The sequence below is a fragment of the Papilio machaon genome, chromosome 3 (assembly GCF_912999745.1).
Source record: "Papilio machaon chromosome 3, ilPapMach1.1, whole genome shotgun sequence".
In the NCBI taxonomy this organism is placed as follows: domain Eukaryota; kingdom Metazoa; phylum Arthropoda; class Insecta; order Lepidoptera; family Papilionidae; genus Papilio; species Papilio machaon.
This window is the reverse complement of record NC_059988.1, coordinates 5,273,747-5,290,230: the sequence shown is the minus strand read 5'-3', so window position 1 is coordinate 5,290,230 and position 16,484 is coordinate 5,273,747. Positions and strand designations below refer to the sequence as shown.

Here is a 16,484-nt window from a genome sequence, read left to right as displayed (position 1 = left end):
TTGAACAGCTGGAATTATTTACCTTATTTTTTTTTTAATATAGCAACATTATATATGTTTTATGTTAATTAAGAATACACAGGTTAAGTAATTGCTCTTAAATCTTTATAAGCAGTGCCAATGGCATAATGTGAGCTGCACTGTTCATGGGAAAAGAAAAAAAATCGTTTTACTTTCGGTTCAAAGTAATATGTGTATTACTCGTATAAATATAAGATTTAAAACTCACTTAGAATTTTAATAGAAAATCGACTATTCTACTTTACGATTTTTCTACAATTTTCCAGAATATTTTCTAGTTATTCCTAGGCTCCAATTTTTTTCTATTAAAAATGATCTGATTTACTGAAAATGTAGAAATACGCATTGTAGTGTGGCAAGAAAAGGTAACTTTTGTATTGAGTTTTTCGAATATAATCTAGTGATCACAATTTCTCAAAGGAATCTTGGAGTGCGGTATAATGTTTTGTAAATATGTACTCTCTAAATATCTCTATAATTACAATTAATGCGAAGGGAGATGGAATCTAGTTCGACAATCACAAGTCGTGCTTTCACTCTTCTCTATAAATTTATAGACTTCCACGACAATTGTACAAAAATCATAGTGTTAACGTATTTTTGTAACTGATCACTTTTTATCTGCCGGCGCATATGTATTTGTAAATTTGATATTTTTTTTTTAACTACCTTTACATTAAAGATAAAACATAAAACTTTGGGATTAAGGTAGCATAGGGATAAAAGTATTTTTTTCAAAAGCACATTTTTAACGCAAGTTGCAATTTGTAGATTGTATATATTAATATACTCAACGAGTAAGAACGTAAGCACTAAGACAGTAACAACCTTCAATTTTTTTTATTGCAAGTAATTGAGTCTGCGGTTTACATATTTCTTACTCCACAGAAAATACTTCTAGGCAATCACGTTTTCTTTCAATAATATTATTTACATTATTATTTATTTTGATTTTAATTGGTAAGGCTGTTATTTTTCAAATCTTTTTTTATTTATTTAAATTAAAAACTTGTCTGAACTTTGTATGAAAATCCAACAAAAAAAACATAAGCACGTAAGGAACGATAAAGTACAGTTGTATGACTGTTTACATGTTATTTGTTTATTACGCGGTCACGCATGAAACAAGAATGAGGAATCCGTAAGCTGTTCGCTTAACTGGAAAATCAATCATTCGTTAATTTAATATTAACACGAAAAAAAATACTTACATTGTTAAGGTCGGTATTGACGTTCGAACAGTTTATAGAGCGCGAGTACGTGACGCAAAAAGTTGAACAGGATTTCGTGTTGAGGTCTGTAACAAAGGGAGACGCGGGGTTCGCATCTGTCCAAAGTCAAGTTTACGCGCAAAAAGTGCATCTGTAGTCCGTGTCCGGCCCAGCCGGCTGTGACGCCCACTATACGACATTAACTCCATACATTCATACGAAGTTATTTCCTTGTTACGATCTAGATTAAGACGCTCGTTGACTTTTATATTTGGAAAGATTTTACAATAAAACAATACATATCTTAATTTCTTCCTTAAACTTACAATTTTTTATTCAATATGTTGTGGTATATGATAAACATAGAGTTTGTGCAAAGTTTCTAAAGGCGAGGCGAGGAGTAGCTTTCCATTACTTAAGAAAATCCCTTTCGATACGGAGCATAAATCTCTGCGTTGTTGACAGAAGTCTTGCATCAAAGTCAAAGACGACTAAAAGCTGCGATAGCCCAGCGGTTGCTTGGCCTAATACTTAATTTGAAATTGGATCTAAACGGAATACGTAAAAATGTTTTTTTAATATATTTGAATTATATTTATTTTTCCTAATGTGCACTTTTGTTTATTAACTTTCTAGTTAATACAATTTTGATTTCTTAGTCTGCATTCACGGAGAGTTATTGCAGGAGTATTTTATTATTGGTGGTTTTCCACTTACATAACAAACAAAGACGTATTCTCAGATCTTTCAGTCCCTTTGACAAAAATATATATAAATAACATATACACAACTATATTTTTTGTACGGTTCTTTTGGCAGCGGGAACCCACTGCTAAACATTATTTTACTCTGTTTACGGTAACTTCCACGGTATGCAGCGAGCAGTGGACACGATCTGTCGTCGTATCCCCAGCCGCTATCATTCATAACATCATTTAATTCTGCAAACACTGCTTCTTTATGCGTCTGCACCGCATTACATGTTTACGTAACACTGTTCTCTATACTGACGCTACGAAGAAAGTTAACTTTCGTTCGCTGTTTCCACAATCAAGATTCCTAGCTATTCGATGTTTATATTGCTTCTTATAATTGTTCTTTTTTGTGAAACTGAATCCATTATTTAATCGAGAATTATATTGACATTAACTATGTAGTTAATATGTGTTCCACATGTCATTAAATTTCAAAAACTTTATTGCGTTTCAGTGTCTTCAAATTATATAATTCTTTATATAAATAAAAAGTTAAAAATCGATGTAAGAAGGTGTGATGAAGATATTAAAGAAATGTTCGAATTGATAATTTGAATCGTTGATGTCTTTTACATTAGTCGTCGTAATAACGTAGGTTTTACACATAATAAACACAAATGTATACACATATATATTCGTACTAAGTATTACACGGAAACATATTGTTTGTGTCACACGTAATATAATTGGAAAAACCTAAGTGGTTTGGTTGCTGCTTTTAATTAAATGTCGGAGTTCAATAAAGTTTTTATTGTCGGCGCGTTACCGATCGAAGATCTATATAATAAACGTCGATACCTGGAAACACGCACGCGCCGAAGGTAGTTCCGTGTCGTTTGACGTCCGGCAAACCTTCGACGTTTCCGAACAAATTAGTGTTGACTATGGGAAGGGGGGAGGGGGCGAGCGGGTGTTCGCAGTTCGCACGCCACGAGGTCGCTGTCTTTTTACTCGCATTGCCTCCTGACATTCAAACTTAATGGAATTGCTTTATTGAAATTTAAACACAACGAGCACCGACGTAATGGAATAAAATTAGGTTATCGTAACAACAAAACGGTCCTCGAGTAGCCATCTTTAAGCTCACGCCGGCCCAATAGGAATTCGAAACATTTATGAAAAGGAAAGATGCATACGTAAGACTGTCTCACTCTCACCAGTGCTACGAGCTTGTAGTGCGAAAGGAATAGGTGTAGGAACACGATACTATCGACGAATAGTCATTGTTCTTGGTCGTTATGGAACAAAATAAAGACAGAGCAGCGGTATTCGTGACTCGAGACAAAACTATAGCAGCGACGGCGTGCGACAAGGACGGCCTATAAGGTTTTTGGGTCGATGCCCGGACGAAAGAACTTAAAATTGAATTTTATAAAAAAGTATTTAGAATATAAAAATTACAGAAATACAGTTTAGTTAACATGTAAATGTTATTAATAAGTGAACCTTTGTTCAAAAAAACAAAAAAAAAATTGTGAAACTAAAACTTGTCTACGAAACAAATGTAGTAAATGAACAAAAAAATCATAACATGTTACCTATTTTTTAAATTCTTATTTATAAACTTGTTTATTTTTTTAATGTAACATTAAAAAAAATGTGAACGGGAATTTGTAAGGACATCGCAGTGACGTAACAGGATCGAATCTGAGGACATTGCACCTCTTCCCGCTTCAGCGTCCGGACGGTGACCGTTCCCCCCGCGTACCGTTACGACGTCCTTGGCTGAGTTCTGTAGCGCTGACGGGGGGCGGCGGGCGGCGGGCGGCGGGTGGCGGTCTGCGCGAGCGGGGGGCGACGGTCTCAGCAGGTCGCTCTAGACCCGTTCCGCGCGGTTGCCGTGCCGCGCATGTGTGCGTCTCACGTCCTCGTGTGTCGCACTTGCACGCGCCACTGCGCATGTGTGCGTCAATTGAATTACTTACTCCTAACGGATATTACGGAATTCGTAAGATAAATGCCACAAATTTAGAGTAAAAATACGCACTTAATAATTTATTAACATATGTGTTTACATATCATCTCTTAGTGATATAATAAATAAAGAAAACTTTTATGGAATATAGATTTAATTTCCCCAAAAAAATTCTTTAAATGATTATCGGGCGTATATATAATAGCACAATGATGTAAATATTATGTTAACATTACAAATTAACTACCTTCATTTTAGGAAAATTATGTTAAAATGCTAAATAAGACAAATAAATAAATAACATAATGGCAAGCTTTTAATTCCGTAAAATATTTTTTTTATACATAAAACATAGCCAAATAAAGTAACTATATTAAAATATAAATACGAATTATAATTATGAATTAAATTTCCTGTACAAAAATATAAGGCTAAGAGCAACTGAGAAACCAAAATAGACCAAACTAATTACATCTATCGAGCTTCATAATGGCATTTGTATGAGGCGCGCGGCCTTGCGCTAGTGTATTTGTTGCCAACAATGCACTCACGTGCTCAATAGCTATAACAATTTCGAAACTGTAACTGTTAAAGGTCAGTAATCAGAACCGGAGTGTCGTGTGCGCGGCGCCACCGTACCAACAACACCGACAACAAGCTTTAAACAATCCTACGCCGTCTTTAATTACTTCTCGTATTTTTTTACTTTAATTTTATCTCTGCAACCAAAAGCTTTTAATACGATGAGGCTAATATTGCAGTTCAGTTATTGAGTGTTGAGCAATCAAGCAAGGACGAACGTGAATCGGTGGTGCGCCAGTTGCACCAATCACTTATTATAGCTATATTTAAAATTACATAGCAAAAAATATATACCTCCCCTGTGCCACACAATAAATATATTCACCTGGATACATTTCTGAGGGTTTTAATTATGCACTAAGCAAATTTATCATTACAAATACGGACAATAAATAACTTAAGCTAAAGGATCGTGCACGTAGCCGTAGCGAACGCCATGAATCAGATTAATCTACGTTCTAGTATTAGACACAGATATACTTAGACGCACACAATTACCTGACATGTCGGTACACGAACAAAATTGTATGTATTTACGAGGTTGGTTTAGTGTGTGTACACACACGTGCAGCCCGCGGGAGGTTCAACGTACCAGTTGCCAACTACGCGAGTTCCTTGTTCCACTTAAATACTGACACTATATTATTATCGTTACAACAACGTTTAATAATTAAGAAAAAATTTATTCAACTATTATTACGAATATTTCTAATGATTATGAATTAAAATGTTATTAACGTTATTTAATTCATCACCTGCATGTATAAAATAGTATTGTAATTTATTCTGCCACAATATATTTTGGATTAAATGCCAGTCAACTGCAAGTATTCGTAGGTTAGAAGACCGCGAACAAAATGCCAATGTGTTCGGTTCCGCTATTCGTTGATACAAAAGACTTGAACGCGCGCGCATCTTACTTTTGCCCTTTTAAATTGTACCGATTTCTACATAATAGTCGAAGCCGATGGCAATGTCTATTTCGTTAATTTCAAAGTTTCAGCTTTTAAATTTATTTACGATAACTATATGGTAAATTTTAATATGGCTTTAACACATACATATAATTCTGGTTTAGTTACTTACATTATACAATATAGTAGATGAACAATTTTATTTTATTTTGATTTCTTCAATAAATAAATAAATAAAAACTACACTAATCAAAATAATAACGAATATTCTATACCACTCTTGGTTATTCCTCAGTCATGATTATGTTATTCTGTAAAGATTCTATTATACATAACAATGACAGTAAATATAAAATATTGCAAAACTTGCATTAAATGTTATTGTTAATAAAAAAGCAGTACAATTATCGCGAGATGTGGGCGCAGACACTTTATAAATGCATAAACATATACATATGAATGTTGATAATAAAATTATACGAATGAAATCCATTAAGTGTCCAACACAATATGGAGTATGTAGGTGCAGTTGAACGCGGAAGTGAGGGTTGACGGCGCTACTCGCAAACTGACAGCGATGCATCGACAACTTAAAAAACAATTTTAATTAGCCGACGTATGCATTGGTAATAAGAAAAGTCAATTAAAATCCAATAACTAGACTGACCCATGGGGATAGGGGGAATAGTTGGAGGGGAGGAGGGAATATCATTCTTTAGTTTCCGTATATTAAAAATAGAATGCTGTCCGAAAATAATTCCGTAAAATATTTACGTATTGCGGAATAGTTCTTAAAAGCTGTTCATAATAAACAACCCTCTAACGAGTACCTCAAACGTAGCTTTTTACTAATGTTCACAATACATATATTACAGAAAGCTGTCGCGCGAAAAACAATCAACGCAAAATAATTAAAACAAGATACGAGATGCTATCTAAAGTTATATTAATGAATGCGTCGGCCGCACTCGCTTCTTTTTGTTGGCTAAGTAAACAAAAACTGTATCAATTACACGTATCAGTAGTCAGTTAAGGCTCCAGTATAAAATGCTATTGAAGAAATCGTTTAAATATTTCGACATGCACTTTTTAAATCACTGGGTCAAAAACCGCTAAGCCCTTCCGTGTTGACGCGGTCAAAACGGCCGTGATACAGAATACCTCGCTACGAGTAATTTTCAAAATCACGTGTTATATTTCTTCACGTTAAGAACACCTAGATTAACCGCGCTTTCGCTTGTCTGTTCTTTCACTGTCAGACCACACCTCATCTTGTTTTTTGTTTAAGTCTGCGGTACGAAGCTATTTATATTATCTGTTACAGAATAAAAAAAGATAAACGTGTTAAAATTTACATCATATCAGTATGTGTTCTCTTTATGTGGATTTTATTGGAAGGAATGTTGTTTTATCGAATAATGTAAAGAAATAAGATTGATGGTGAGCTGTCTTTCTTTGTGAACGAACATCGATTACAATCTACTTCGACGATATGGCGAAATATATGCGAAGTACTTAATTTATTTTACAATATAAAATAAAAAATGTACATTAAATTTAATCATCAAACAAAGCAGCGCTTGTAAACCTCGTAGAGCTTTATTCCTTAGGTTAAATTGTCATATCCAAGTACACTAATTCTAGTGGCGTTTTATCAACGCAACCTAACCCTCCTTGGGTTAAGTTGAGGTAACCTAACTTGCAGATGGGCCCAACTTAAATGGCATTAAAATTATATTGCTAAAAACCACGACATGAAGTAAATATGATAGTCTATTACATATGATATTACCATGTTATCTATTGTTTGTCGTTTAAATGATAAAAATTTACATAAATAGAATGTGTAAAACTAATGTCGCAAAAAATTACATATTTAAATTAATTGAAACATACCGTCCAAATTTCTGCATCAGTTGTATAATCTGAAATAAAGCATTTTGTATGTTGTTAATGAAAAGCATTTATAAATAAATAATTAATTTCATTAATCTAAATATTAAGATAACAAACATTTAGAAAGTGACAACTAATTTGTAATCATAGGATCATAGTTCATAAAGAGTAATATTTTATATTCCTATATACGGGAAACGTCGAAAACTTTCCGTACTGAATTTACACTTATGTTTTAAATTAAAAGATAGATAAAAAATTCATAAACTGCACATACATACATCATTTCCAATTTATGAGAGTCATTGAGATAGGTAATTAAATCATTGCTTAATGCGTTCCTAGCTGCTTTTTTTTAATTCTTATTTTGCACAAAAACTACGCTTTCTCTATGTTAAATGTAAATCCGTCATAATTTCTATTTATATTTATAAAGCAACAGAACATAAGTAGGAAAAGAAGATAAAAAGCGGTCTTAATACAATTAGAGATTTGTTACATAGCGCAGTTATTTTTAATTTATGCGACTTACTCATATGTAAGAATATTTAAGTATGCAAATATATGCGGAGTCGTTTAAAAATGTCTATGCGAGAAGGCTTGCACTTGATGGAAACTGGTGCAAAGCGAAGTGGTGCAAACCGCAGAACCAGTCCTGCGACAGGAAGCGGCCTCGAGACCGCCCCGGCGCCCGCGCCCCTCGCCTGCCCCTCGCCTGCCCCTCGCCTGCCCCTCGCCTGCCCCACGCCCGCCCCACGCCCGCCCCACGCCGCGCGGCCCTCTCAGCGCACACCTGATCCAGACAAAGCTTGTCCTTCACGTCGTTCTTATGACGCATACAAGTGCATTGCACTAATAATAAGGCCCTTTTGATGTCCAGTAACGATTCTAGTACTACTACAAACAAGTAGCGTCAATTGAATATTTCAAATTCGCTCGGTGTTATATTATTAAAAATAATCTTCAAACCCCATTATTTTATTTTATTTAGAAATTTCAAAAACATTTTTACAGCCTTAGTATTATTGTAAATATATTATTTTGATAAATCCACATTGATTTTACAAATACACGCACAAACGCAATAGTATTTTGTGTTCACATTAATGTGTCGGCCATTTGTTGTTTGAATGGGTGCAAATGACTTGTTCAAAATAAAAGAAAACTCAAATGTAAATGTAAAACGTGACTAATAAATATTGATTATCCAAACATGCGTGCGGTGCATCTTGTTATTATGCTGTTATAAAAACAATGGTGACACAGCACTCGGAGCGGCAGAAGATGCACCGAGTACAAAGCAGCAAGCAAGACAGCCGCCAGCCGCCGACCGCCGCGCCGGTCGCATCGGACCGCCCAAAGAAACAATCTCATAGAAAGTAGAGCAACTCATTTATTTATTCAGTGCAGCGGCGGGTGCGAGCGAGACGATGCCGCGAAACTGGCTCATTAAAATAAAAATACGATTTCTGAGTGCAACTTGCGCGAAGCGAAATAAAAGTTTCCGACGAAATTTGCTCGAGTTATTCCAAAAAAGGTGCACGCCTCTGCAACGAGATCAGCAGATACAGGCGGAGAGAAACCGACCGCGATAGCCTGCGCGTGCGCAGCCTCCGCGAATGCTTTCGATCATGTTTACTTACATATCGTGCTGCAATTATTATGAGCGGACCTTACATACGCTACTTGTAATTCAACACTTATTAACTTTGAAAATTTTTAAGTGCATTAAAGTACCGAGTCTGCGATCATTTCTTTTCCGCATTGGTGTGTATAGTGTTTTCACTGCGGCGGCCATTGTTATAACATTACGCAGATATAGCGTTGCATTATCGGCACGATGGCGGCGGCTCTATAATCATCGTCGCGAGTCACGTTATGCGCTCGAGCATTTGCTATGTAAATAGCACCATGCACGATATAGCTTTATGCTGCGACTAAATGTAAATCGTTTTAATAAATTTACATCCAATAATGTTCGATACCAACTTTGGTTATCGATAGAATTTACATTTACATACCAACTTTATTGATATAAAATTTCATTTATTTATTACCAGCCTTATTGTGACGCCGCGTGAACGATATTTTAAGAGTAGAGCACGTCAATTATAATTAAATACACGGAATTAAAGAAAATCAAAAGCCTTTCACCTCGTAAGTCCTTTCTAGCTTTTTATGTCTGAATAAATTTTATGATTTACTGAGGTGCGTGGGCCTTGCAATGTAATGGCTCATAAAAATGATTTTTAGTAAAGTTTTATTTGTGCCATTTGTATATAATGAGTTTTATTGTGTTCAATAAACCGAAATGGATTAATAAAATTTAATAATTAAACATGATGTGCATTGCGTTATCCAGTACATGGAAACGTATTTTGAAATTTTCAATTACTTAATACATTTTTTGCGTGCTGCAAGCGTAGTTTTAGTCCACGTTCCCGTCCCACCCTTTTTGATTCTCTTTCTGTGCGTCTCCTCCTACGTTCATTAAATGTAAGCAATGCATGTGCAATTACAAATGTCTATGGGAATTGGGAAGGGGACATCGTATATAAACGGAAGTAAATTTTCAACAGATTCAATATCAAAATTACGCAAATACAAAAAATATATCTCTTTAATTATAACGAAATCATATCCACTTGTTTTCATAAATTATGGTGTCAATACTCAAACCGGAGACATGCGGAGGCAAGTTGTTATCATTGAGAATTAACTTGTTCAGAAGGTTGCTGGCCCTAATATTTGGTTCAAGTAACTTCTCTGTATATTTCCTTCCTGTTCCATTACCTGCATTAGTTTTTTAAATATTCATTTTAGTTTACTATTGGTATGCCGCGGCACACAAATATTTTATACATGTATTACAAAAATATTTACATCATTTTAGAAATTGATAATAATTTATAGATTAAATTAGTGAAATAATCAATGTCAATTTAAGCATCTTATATTTTATGCTATTGGAGTATTCTATATTGCCAGTAAATTATGACGTACAACAAAATTAACGAGAACAGGCAGGTATGAAAAAGTAACAGTGAATTATGGGATCAGAAGACATATCGACCATGTGGTCTGTTACTGCCACGCAGTGAGAGGCGACTGTCATGTCAATCACGTGGAGAAACACACACTTTGCTTTTTATTTTCCACTTTTTGCCTACATAATATTTGTCCACGCGTGTTATTATTTATGGCACGAGTGTAATATCTCATGGCGATTCAAAAGAGAAACGTACACTTAACGAAAACATATAGGCTCACTTTTTAAACTATTATTTATGACAGGTGGATACTAATTTAATTTAGTCGTATAATGACTACTATGACCATAAAATTCATGATAAGTGTATAGGTGGATGAATCGAACAATCCTCTAATACTTTATATGGCGTTTATGAAAAAAATAATCTAAAATCCTTCATCCTCAATAAATGGATTAATTAATATTTGCCTTTAAATCAGTTATGACGGATGTGTTGGTGACTGACCTCAGATGTACGGCTACCTATAACAACCGTGTCGCTTAGCACCACTTGATTAAGTTCCGTTTCCATTTCATTTTTTACTTCGACTTATAGTGACCTATTTGATTATCAATTAATCTTAGATAGTAAATATATAATTTTATTTCTAAACAATAACTTTAGTTGTGCCCACACGGTAACTAAAATGGTCGTAATGCGGTTCGGTTTAAAGAGATATACTTAAGATGTAGATTAAAAAAATAGTTTTTTTCGTCATTTTAGCTCTCTCATATGTTTGATTTTTTTATAAAGTGAATGTGAATTATAAATATGTGATTTCTGTGTTTGTTTTATAAGAATTTAAGAACAGGTAGCATGTCTCACATAACTTATCGCGGGCTGTCAACACGGGAATGCCCGCCACGCCCCGCCCGTGCCGCTCGCACTTCTCGCCCGCCGTTTCTACTGGAGTGGAAAACAAATGTCTTCTCGTGCCAAGTGCTTGTGTACACGAGTGCCTTCTAACTTCTCAATTGTGTGAATTAACTAAACAAACGTTTTAGTTACTTCCGTTAAAAAGTTTCATTTTCAAAGTTATTACACATAACGCACAGAGCTGAAGTTTCAACTTAAACAAGTTAAGGGTTCAAAATTATGTACCCATAAATATACTTTAATTTGTAATTATTATGTGAAGGTTCTGGTTCATTAATGGAAGCTCTGCGGAGCGCATTGCGCTAACTTTCTCAGTTACATCTATGTTATAGCTACTACATAAGAAACAATTTATGTGAGACAACGTCCAAACTTAAATGAAGATAGCCTAGGTACAAGCTTGTGTTGGAGGCAACAAAGAGAAACTCGCGGAGTAATATCTCCATTGATATACTGCACAGCTCGCTCACAAGACAAGCGCATTGAGAATACATAGTTAATGATACTGACGCCATTTTCAAACAAATACACAACAAAACCTTAAAAGTTACACAACCACTTACGCAAAATGTTATCCAGAGATAACATAAAAACTTATATATTAATCACTACATAGTACCTACAAACTTCGTTTTATTTCAATGTAAATAACAGTTGCCTTAATTGTCTTCCTTGAAACATGTATAAAAATAGTACAAACAAGCGGTCGTTATTTCGAATGAACTAGTCACGTAGCTCGTAAGATACAATACTTAACATTGTCCTGGGTCCGGCTTGTTGCATAATTGGACCGGTACGTACGGCCACTTGATATTTCTTGTCGATCTAGGCATTGTGTTTACAGTTATAATACTAATAAAAGTATTGCCAACAATGTGAACATATTACAATGGAAATATTATTTACATTAGTAATGTTTAGTTGTTGGTGTTACTAACGCGTTAAATTAATGTTATTTCAATGCGCATATATACACACATTCTTCACCTTTGCGGCCTTAATAGCAAGAATATTTGTCTCACAGCTATTACTAGTTCCGTAGAAATAGAAACTATAAGAAGCTTTATCTCGGCATTAAATCACATTATCATATCTTGCCCCTAGAAAAAATTGTTAAGTAATATAATAGATAATTTCTATATAATATTAGTTAGTATTAGTTCAGTTTTCTTATAATGCTATATTTTACTTTTTGTAAGCCTATACAGATTCTTTCGTGCGCAGCGAAGAAAGCAACTAGAAAGTGACTGGCCATCCTAGGTGTTACAGCCATTTATCCTTTTTTACTGCTGGTAAAAAAACACCATGACAGCTCTGTGTTTCTTTTTCTGTATCCTCGATTCTATTTTAGAATGATTGCTAAAAAACGTTAATGTCATTTTAACGGACAATTGAAATCGTGATTATTTAATTTAAAATTTGTGAGGAATGTACACATAAAAACGGATGATTCTTTTTGTGTAATACGTTTTTTTAATCTGAATCGTTACTGAATGGAATATTTTTGTTAATTATACTTATCAGATCTTGTAAACGTGTAAACATTATTATTGTTATTAAACTTGTGTTTCACTTGTTAAGTGTTTCAATTTAATTGCATGCAATGAATATTTAAGTATACTATAAATCCAAATACCATACAATGCTGAAGTATATCATACCTAAGCTCAAAATCTGATAATTGGCATACGACATTAATTGAATTCCTAAAAGAATAGAGAACTTAAGGAAAGATATTTATAAAACCATATAATTAATACTTATTAGATAATCTTATTTCTAATTAACCCTATGACCATTATGACAGTCGATCCGAAAAAAACAGTAGGAAAAGTTGTTAACCGCAGAGACAGGTCGAAGAGGCGTCGATTAAGTTATTGATGGACGAACCGTAAAGTAGCGGGGAGATAAAATTTTATTTATTACTTTAGATAATAAATGATTCGACAAGACAATAAAACAACATTATAATATAGTTGGAAAAAATCACGTACTTATTATTTAATAATGTAAATAACTGTATAAATTGAAACCATAGCACGGCACCCAAAATGCGTTTATTAGTTGTAAAATCCCTATAACAATATTATATACATATTTACAACCATTGTCATCAAGTTCTATTTACTACATGTTACTAACTCGTAGACTTAAATTACTTTACTAAAATTTAACTAACTGTATAGTGTATAGACTATGGTGGACATCCCGCGCGATTCTCCCATTTTCAACTATATTTTTCTACAATGAAAGGCAAAGGTTCTTAATGGCCAATGTGTGACCTCTTAATGTTTGTCCACCAAAGAGTTCGGACACGTAATTCTTCATTCGGCAATAACATCTTTTTTATTCAAGCAAAGAAATAGATAATTGGAAAATATAACCATGTTTATCTCAGGTACTGAAATATTTACAACGCTATTTTTGAGTAAATATTTTATAGTTGTAATAAGCATAATAAAAATTAAAACGGGCGTGATGCTGAGGCGTTTGAAATGTCAGCGAGCCGCCGGCAACAACCGGATATCCCGCCAACATGTACAATCACACTAACACAAGCTCTCACGAATTTTTCTCCCAACACTTTCTCGACTTCCACTAATTATTATCCACTTTATCGGGCATCTTCAATTTGATTTACGTCTACTTCTTACACATCTCAATCGGTACACTTTTTATTTTATATGAGGTTATTTAAATGTAAGAATAAATACACCGCTATGCCGGTTTCACATGAGGGCAGTCCAATGACGAAAAACAGTAGGCAGTAAAGTACTGGTATCTTTTTATGCATGCGCTGAAACAGCGCTGTACTGTTTTAACAATAGTAGTACTGCGCTATCTATTGCTCTGCCCTCGTGTGACGATACCATGCAGACCGATGTCAGCGCGTCCGTAATTATTGCAATTGCGAATATCAGTTATTAATTAAGTGCCGCCCGACGGCGACGGCTAGACGCTGTCTGCCATTTATTTAATTAGTAGTATGTGTAGTTTGTTATGTTAATTACTTTGATGATTTGAAATCTGCAGATTTATTATTGAGTTTTGTCTGTCGTACACTTGTGTTAATATGTATTGTAATTTTTGTTTAAATTAAATAAAGGAATGACAATATGTAATAATACAAAGACGATAGTCGCAGAGTTAATCAGGGCGAGCAAAGAGCAGAACCCAAAAGTTTACAATTTTTTGGTACACTTTACAAAAAATTATTGCTCTTTCAGATTTGGGCTTTAGTACAGAAATGTCAATTTATTTCTAGATATGTTATCGTAAAAATTCCATATGTATTAAAATATAGCAGATTTTATTTCATTAGAATTTTATTGTATTTGCAATTTGTTTGAAAATTATAAAACCAATATAATATGTACATATAACTTCTCAAATTATATCTATACATTAATATACGTACTTTTTTGTAAATTGCATTTTACCAAATTAGACAAGATAAAAATCTTCTCAAGCCCTTTTAAAGGAACGCTTTTATTGAAACTGACACGATTTTACGTAGTACTAATAGAAATGGATTCGTGTTGATATTTAAATCAGAACATACAGGAGTATGTTTTTTATCAAGTGTACAGAAATACGACAAACGGAATGTAAAATATATTTGTTTATTTTATGAAATCAAAAGTGAAAGCAATAAAGATTACCTTGTTAACTCTCATTTGTACTTTTGCAAAACATAAATGATTATGTAACTTGTTGACTTTAAGTTTAGGAACGTTATTACATTTCGGAATTTGTGGATTGGTCAATTCGTTTGATAAAAATCTAATTATAGATAATTGCAATGACTCGCAACAAAAGAAATGTGCCGTAATAATAAAAATTCCATACTCATAGTCCTCCCTTAAAGACCATTTAACAACTGTGCGAGTATCAATAAGTTGTTACATTGTTGTGAACTGATCACGGATGCAGTGGATATTGTATCATTAAGGCAAGTGACAACGAAGAAAGTTGTTTAGAGTATCTTTACTATTAGCATTGCGGTTGTCCACAAGGTTACACAAGGTTACGATGTTGCCGCATCCTATAATCAAACGTAAATTATTACCTAAAATAAAGATTCTAGAAACTGGTAGAATAAGTTTAGTGTAAAATATAATAAAACTCTTTGAGTGGATGACATTTTGGGTAGCTATGTATGTATATACTGTTAACAGATTTTGAAGGAAAAATCCTTACTTCCTTACTAATATTATAAATGCGAAAGTAACTCTGTCTGTCTGTCTGTCTGTCTGTCTCGCTTTCACGCAAAAACTACTGAACCGATTTAAATGAAATTTTGTACACAGATAGTCTAGAGCCTGAGGATGGACATAGGCTACATTTTAACGTGAAAAAGGGGTTGTAAGGGGTTGAAAGTGGGGGTGAAAGTTTGTATGGAATTATCGTCATTTTTACAGGTAGAAGATTGAAACTTATTTTCAAGGCTAATTTGACAAAGATAAATATGAAATTAAATTTTTGGAAAAATTTTACCCCCAAGGGTGCTAAATAACAATAAGGGATGAAATTTTCTTTGGCAATATATTCGGTTTTGGTGAATGTTTTGTTTAATATGCTTTGCTGGAACCCTTACCAATATTTAGTCTAGAGCCTGAGGAAAGACGTAGTATACATTTTAACGCGAAAAAGGGGTTTGAAGGGGTTGAAAGTGGGGGTGAAAGTTTGTATGGAATTATCGTCATTTTTACAGGTAGAAGGTTGAAACTTATTTTCAAGGCTGCTAATTTGCTAAAGATAAATATGAAATAAAATTTTTGTAAAATTTTACCCCCAAGAGTGCTAAATAACAATAGGGGATGAAATTTTGTTTGGCAATATGTGAGGTTTTGTTGAATGTTTTCTTTAATATGTTTTGCTATTACCCTTACCAATATTTAGTCTAGAGCCTGAGGAAAGACGTAGGCTACATTTTAACGCGAAAAGGGGGTTGTAAGGGGTTGAAAGTTAGGGTGGAAATTTGTATGAAAGTATCGTCATTTTTACAGTTAGAAGCTTGAAACTTATTTTTGAGGTTGCTAATTCTATATAAATAAATAGGAAATTAAATTTTTGTAAAAATTTTGCCCCCAAGAGTGCTAAATAACAATAGGGGATGAAATTTTGTTAGGCAATATGTAAGGTTTTGGTGAATGTTTTGTTTAATATGATTTGATGTTACCCTTGCCAATATTTAGTCTAGAGCCTGAGGAAGGACAAAGCCTACTTTTTAACGCGAAAAAAGGGTTATAAGAGTCTGAAAGTGAGGGTGGAAATTTGTA

The 16,484-nt window shown here is 34.0% G+C and overlaps 1 protein-coding gene across 2 annotated transcripts in view; it reads right to left on the bottom strand.

The window, feature by feature from the left end:
- The window catches only part of LOC106712459 (zinc-responsive transcriptional regulator ZAP1), a 51,067-nt gene that overhangs the window by 19,517 nt on the left and 15,066 nt on the right, over positions 1 to 16,484 (bottom strand). The window contains exon 2 of one of the 2 annotated variants that reach the window (XM_045685740.1): positions 7,295 to 7,323. The exons of the other annotated variant lie outside the window; for it this stretch is intronic. The gene's annotated coding sequence lies outside the window, so the exon portion shown is untranslated. The remainder of the gene's footprint in view (positions 1 to 7,294; positions 7,324 to 16,484) is intronic. 2 annotated transcript variants of the gene reach the window in all.